Source organism: Ciconia boyciana, chromosome 5 (assembly GCF_034638445.1).
Source record: "Ciconia boyciana chromosome 5, ASM3463844v1, whole genome shotgun sequence".
NCBI classification, from domain to species: domain Eukaryota; kingdom Metazoa; phylum Chordata; class Aves; order Ciconiiformes; family Ciconiidae; genus Ciconia; species Ciconia boyciana.
Window position 1 is genome coordinate 76,935,348 of NC_132938.1, and position 7,417 is coordinate 76,942,764.

Genomic DNA, 7,417 nt, shown 5'->3' on the forward strand with positions numbered 1-7,417 from the left:
ATTTAAGCGATGCAGACATGGCAGGACCAAGGGGTCAGGCCAGATCCTGCTCACCTCTTGAAGGATTCCAGCTAAGAGAGCTTCCTGTAATGGATTTTACCTGTATGACCAGAAACAGAGCTCCTGCCAGTCACCGAATGCTTGTGTGCTTCACACCAAGAAGCTGACCCTGGGGCAGCTCATCCTCCCCAGCTGCAGGGCCAGGACGAGGTGGAGGAAGAGCGGTGGGGACCAGAGGGGATGGTGTCCACTGCTGTACAGCAGCACAGTGTGACAACGCTGCCGTGCCAGCCAGAAGTTTCCCATCACCGGCCCAGATTAATTAGAAATGTATATGGTTAAGTATGTATTTCAAAATATAGAAGGAGAATAAAAAAACGGGACAAGAACTGAAGGAGCTGAAATCTTAATATTTAGATATTTCCAAATGATTTATATGTGATTTATTCCTCTGTGTTTACTTGAAGCTCAGTAGACTGCTAAAGAGCAAAACGACATGCCTTATTCCCAGGTCTTATACCCCAGGCTGACACTTATGGGAAGCACCGTGCCACTCAGTACTTCTGCTCGCTCAGCCAGTTCCAGGCAGGTATGAGAAAACCTGGAATGAATACAATTATTCCTTCTTCAGAGTGCTGGTATGGTTTTCAGAGGTGTACACATGAAGTTATTTCTGTGCCTTTGCCATTACTGCCATTTCAGAGGCTAACTGATACATGAAAAGGGCTGGTTATACACAGAACTATCCGCCTGCCCAGCCAAACACTGCGTTCTGGCATGCCCACGATTAGAAATCAGATCTTATATGTTAATAACTGAAAGAGCCAATACCTTAGGGCAAACCAGACATTACCAGGAAGAGGACGTGAACTTTCTAGGAAATAACTATCTGAAAATGCCAGCAATAACAGAGGGACTATTAAATATACCATACTTGCTGTCTTGCTTTATTCACAGAGAAATTCTAGAGGTATTAATTAGGCTAAAAGAAATTTACCTTCAGTTTTTGAACATTAAATTTGCAAGTTACTTATAAGAATAACATACACAGGCATTTTGGTCAGTAACTCCAATAATCAGTCATTTTATATCTCATTCAAGAACATACCTTTCCTATCAGAAATATTAAAAGCAAGCAATAAACTACCATTTTTATTCTGGACTCTATCAGTGAAGTTAATTAACTGGTTTTGCTGGACTTATGCCACTAGATGATCGGTACAAGGAAATTAGAATTAGCCCTGATTTTTTTTTTTTTTTTTAGGAGATACCTTTAGAGAACAGCTGGCAAAAGTACCTGCAGCACCTGTAATCATTTATTAAACTAGTGTCAGAACTTGTATGTTCACTCCATAACACAATTCCCCAGCCCTAGGAAATGGCACGGGAGAAAGATGGGAGCTCTTCAAAGGACAGCTAAAAATAATCAGTAGGCAATTCCAACTGTGATAATAAAATTATACAAAAGATTCTTCAAAGAACAGTGTTATTAAAGGTTTCTCCTAAATGATCAGAAGCAAGACCTGTCCATTAGGACTGTAGTTATTATTGCTGAGATAATTAGCTTCTAGAAAGCTTCTTGGAGTGTATGTAACTTCCTTTCTTCTAAGCAGAAGTAACATTATTTCCCCTCAGAAATGAATTTCATTTGCCTCCTTTACATTAGGGCCAAAGTAAACATATAAGAAACCTCAGGGCCAAATATATATATTTTTTTTAAAAGGCAAAAAAGGACCTGTATTCTTTAATGTTTCTTACCAGTTTAAAGCCATACAATTCATCATATTCTCCCCAGGGAGGAAAAGGTTTCTAGCTAAGCAGAGAGGGCAGATGTTGCAGCATCAGAATCTAGGTGTACAGAGTAATTTTGGCTGTCACAACTGTCACTCTACTAAACTTACAGCTGTCTGGCTACCACAAAGATTCATAGCCTTCACTTAAGCATCCAGGCCTCCTATATACTATAAGCATATATATACTCTGTGAGCAACTTGCCTCAGGTTGTGATCCTTGAAAACCAGATGATCTAAAAGGTGCTACCTCAACATAGTATGCTAGAACAACAGAATAGGCAAGTGCCTAAAGCTTTTCAACATGAAATACTGAGGATACGAATGAGATTTAAATTCCACATCTCAAGGACCTGTGCATCTTAAAACACAGAAGAAAGAAACAACGCCTTCAGCTGTGATAGGACCACTGATAATGCAAGCCTGTTCTGCTAAAGACTGCAACAGATTAAGAGAACACATGAACAGTTTCTGCTTTACACCCAAGGTGGTGGTCTCTGCCATCTCTGGAGCTCTTAATTTTTCCAGATTGCTAATACAGGCATGTGGATAACCCCCTTACTCCAAACTACATATTTTTGAATGTATAGACCAGAAACTCTCCACCAGAAATCATAACAAAGCACAGAACACAGACCATATTTCCTTGTACTTATTCTAGTAGGCATATGGAAAGACATTCTTAGGTCCTGAAGTTAAAATAATAACCTCTCTTTCATTAAAGACATGAGTCAGTAAGAGAGAATAGAAGTTTTGCTTCAATATTAGGACAGTACCTGGGACAGAGAAGCTTGTCCTCAGCTTCAGTCCTCTGTTCTAAGCTCAATTTGCTCCTTTTATCCCCTAAATATGGAACAAGAAATGCCTAGATCTAATCCAGGTGTTCCAGAAGATGCTATCATTAGGAAGTTGTTTGTTTTCATTCTGTTGGTAGCTGTAGTTGCTATTATAAAGTGAAGCACAGCTGAATCCTTTTAGCTCATCCTCCTTCTGCTCTGGTGCGGCTTTCCATTGCCTCACTATTCCATATCAGCCTATTTTTCTTGGGTCATTTACTTCTGGTTGAATGTAGCATTCAAAAATCAGAGAGGAAAAATGCTTCATTTGGTATCTGAATTCCACCTGCTGTGCACGCTTTAACATGAACCTCTGCAGAGCTGCTCACTACTTGCAAGGGCCTACTTAAAGTACAACTTCTTACACTGAACCCCATAGCTACAGTGTAGAAGCGGGGAACCTTTCACGATGGGGTAAAAGGTATTAGTAAGGTATTGCTCTCACCTCTTTTAGTGATATGTTTTAAAAGGAAACAATGAGTGTTGCTATATTTCATATGAAGTCCAATGTGGTAGATGCACCTGTATATGTATCTATATATTTGCACACTCAGTCAGGCAGGATAATTTAAGGAACACAGGTATCAAATACTTGCAAGGCGAAATCAGAACTTGAGCTTCTAAAACCAAAGCACATCTAGATTGCAGAGGTTTATTGGACTGTTAAGCAGTCAAGTCTGCATTTTGAAGGTTGGAATTTCAGGTTTGGCTACTGAGTCCTACCAAAAACCTGCTGGAGATGCCCCCTGCCTTTTGTGGAGCTAGGTCTTCGGTTTTATAGAGCCTGGGGCCAGGAGATAAATTTTCTGGTCTAAGTTGCTTCCTCTCTCTTGTAACCCCCCCCTCGGCCTCCCCCATACTCAGGAAGCAAAACTTCTGTCACATACCCTGCTCTCTTTCCAGATAATTAGAAAAGCTGTATCACAAATTAACAATTCTTCAGTATTTACTACTTCTTCTTTTCCCAGTCTTAGTAACTCTAGGCTCATTATTGGAATAAGGCAAGTGGGGAGGATGCTCGCTCACTGTATTTACTGCTTTCCGGTTATTATGACTCCCCGCTCCCTCCCCAAAATTTTTACCCACTCACCAAATAGCGAGTGCATGGAGAAATGGAGAAGAGCATATCAGTCAGGCACATTTGCTCTCTTCCACTGATCGTGGTACTGAGCCCTACTTTGCTCACAGCAGAGCAGTGCAGCAGAGCAAAGTGCTGCTCAGAACCCTCACTAAGAAGGAGTCAAGTTGGAGCACTGCATAGATACTGAGTCTCATCTCCAGGTCAGCGCCAATGTTGCCCATAATAGGGTTTTTTTAAGTAAATGTGGAATTTTGCCCCAAGACAGTTTTTGTGACCTATTCTAAGTGTGCAGGCTTAGTTTATTTCCCAGGGTATCCATGTTGCAACTTAAATTCCACTGTTTGGTCCCATTGATATAAAATGAAACCGTTGTTAGCACCCAGCACTGATGGCATATATCGACTGGACTACTCTGTTCTTTCTCCTACTGGGCTGATTCTTCTAGGACAACGAGGTCAGCACGGTCGTGGTTTATGTGGAGACACACATCTCTGTTATTTCATTGCCCAGGTGTTAAGCTGGCACTCAAGCCTTAAGCCAGACGCTTTTTTTTAGAGTGCTTTCTTTCATTTTCCTTGTCCTTGTGTGAGGCGATTTCTCCCTTTCAATCCCTCCAGGACTGGTTCGCCTAGGGTTATTTACTCTGCAAACTCTTTGCTTGGACAAGGCTGTACAAGTCCCTGCCTCCGGCATACTAATCCTCAACCACCTCCCAGCAGTTCAGGAGGCTGAAATCATAGAATGACAGAATCATTTAGGTTGGAAAAGACCTTTAAGATCATCGACTCCAACCATTAACCTAACACTGCCAAGTCCATCACTAAACCATGTCCCTAAGTGTCACATCTACACGTCTTTTAAATACCTCCAGGGCTGGTGACTCAACCACTCCTGCCCAACTTGGTGTCCTCTGCAAACTTACTGAGGGTGCACTCGATCCACTTGTCCAGATCATTGATAAAGATATTAAACAGGACTGGCCCCAACACAGAGCTGGGGAACACCGCTTGTGACCGGCCGCCAACTGGATTTAACTCCATTCACCACCACTCTTTGGGCCTGGCCATCCAGCCAGTTCTTTACCCAGCAAAGTGTACACCCGTCCAAGCCACGAGCAGCCAGCTTCTCCAGGAGAATCCTGTGGGGAACAGTGTCAAAGTCCAGGTAGACAACATCCACAGCCCTTCCCTCATCCACTAAGTTGGTCACCTTGTTGTAGAAGGAGATCAGGTTGGTCAAGCAGGACCTGGCTTTCATAAACCCGTGCTGACTGGGCCTGATTGTCTGGTTGTCCTCTACGTGCTGTGTGATGGCACGCAAGATGATCTGCTCCATAACCTTCCCATTTCAAAAAGAAACTTTTTGACTGAGATGTCGCTAGTGGACAAGTAAAAATGATACAGATGACAAGGCTGAGGAAAGGCAAAATTATGGGGGAAGAGGTGCTAAGCCAAGCTGTAGAGAAGTGTGTAAGGCAATCAGCTTTGACTGCCAACGCTGACCACTCAGCTTTTCCTATGGTGAGCCACAGGCTGTGCTTGAGACTCTTCAGACATATAATAAGGCCCCAGTCTCTCAATAATTTTCCTTTCTCACCTCTCTCATATCCTTTTAAATCTATATTTATAACATATTCTTTTTAAAGGGGTGAGAGAAAGGAACAGGCAATCAATTGATCATTAATCTCCCATCTTACTGTCAGAAAGGAAAACAGTCTTTGGGCAGAGTTAATTTAATTATTTTTATGAGAGACTTAAATCTCATTAAGAGCATTATTTAGTAACAGAAAATCCCCAGGAGTGGAGGCATTGCAAGGCAAAACTAAGCCTGTCTTCAGGGGCTCTCCTGCCCCGGTGCTCTCTGCTCCTTGAACAGGGCTCGTGCAGCCATTGCTGCCTCTCTTCCAGGGACCGAAATCACACCAGCAGAAGAAAAAGAGAACAGGATGCTTGAAAATGAAGCAGCAGAAAGTGGATGTAATTTAAAAGCCACGTAAGAAGTCTCATCTGCCTGATAATAAGTTAATTTCCTTTAGCTGTCTGAAATCATGGTCTACTTTGGTGGATCTTCTCTTGAAAGGCTTGGATCAACTGTTAATTGATTAACTGTTAACTGAATATATGAATGTCTGGTGCACCTGGTATCCTTAGGCAGGTAACAAAGGAAAAACAGTAAATACTATCCAGACGGATTTTGCTTAGATAGTACAATTCACTTCAAATGAGAACTGGCTGCTTTCCAAGAGGCCGTAACAACTAGAAACTCTTACTCAGCCTCTCCTAGAAGATAGAGGTTTTCACTGAGGCATAGCAAAACAACAGAGATTTAAAATGTGAAGAGAGTGGCTGAAGTATGAAAGGGCTTTTTCAGCACATGCGCAGCTTTCGCTCAGGACGTGAAGTAGCAGCTAACTGGAACAGTAGTGTGGAGGTCCATACCTTTTTTTAAAAAAAATTGATTTATTCTAATCTGGCTGCACTGGGTACCACCCCTTTGCTGCTGTTTCGTAACAGTCAGTGAGTTTGGTAGCACGCAAACTGTTTTCTCCCTCAGACCATAATGAGACGCTACGTAGTGTCACACAGATGGTTGGCATTGGGCCCAAGCCGAGAAATGGCCCAAAGCAATGTTGCCAAGAACAAGTTTAGCACCTCTGCTGATGGGAAATGCTTCTAGGTGCTACAACTCTAAAGTGTTTAAAAGCTCAGATGCCTGTTGAGGTCAACGTATGGGGAAAAGACAACAACGAAGCTGCAAGTTCTGGGTTGCTGGGAGTCCTGGAAACACAGAAGCAATGATGTCCTCCAGTCTGCCAAGGGAGACTTGACATGGACATCCATATCTACATCCTTTGAACATTTGCATTGCAAGGGATGAAGCAGTGGGGAAGGCCTGGGGGCAGCGGGGAAGCACCACGGCTGCATCCTGTTAGTATCTAGTGGCAAAGCACAGAAAAGCAGAGACATAAAAAGAGGAGTAATGTCTATGAATAAACTCTTCTGGAGGAACAAAGAAACCTCTGCCTGGAATCTGGCCCTCATGACAAATCCTTAATCCATAATGCTTGCCTCAGCCTTGTTCCAGAGCTGGGTTTATTGACCTAAAATGCTAGGCACATGCGAGAGCGTTTAAGAGAGGCATGTGCTTCATGTCACACTTATCTTTTAGAACAGGAAAAAGGAGGACAATTGGTTTCCCTCCACATTTCAGTTTCAGCCAAAATCTGAAAGGAATAATAGAATAGTATCTAAGTCTGCTCCTTTAGGCAGTTTTTATGCTAGATAAAATTCAAACCAGAAACTATCCTACCATAAAAACAAATGCAGAAAGATAAAAACTTTGTAGCAGAAAGTGGAAAATGATGGTTATATACTGGATTTCCCCGTAGCTATTTGAGTATCGGTATGAAAGTCATGAACAAAAAGAAACTGAGCTATAACATTTGGAGCTGGACTGACCGTGCTGAAAGTTTTGATTTGGGCCCCGAACTTCTGGGTCGCTAGTAAAGAATATCTTGAGACTGAGAAAATCTCACACTGAAAGAATGCAAGATCAGGTCAGCGAGGGAACACTTCCTCGCCATGACATGAAAGGTTGAATTTGGAGGTATTAACCGATTCAAACACAGAGCTGAATCGGGATCACGGTGATATCCAGGAAAGACGTGTTTTCTTCAGAAACAGTTGCCATGCTGAAGCTTTCTGCTCCCT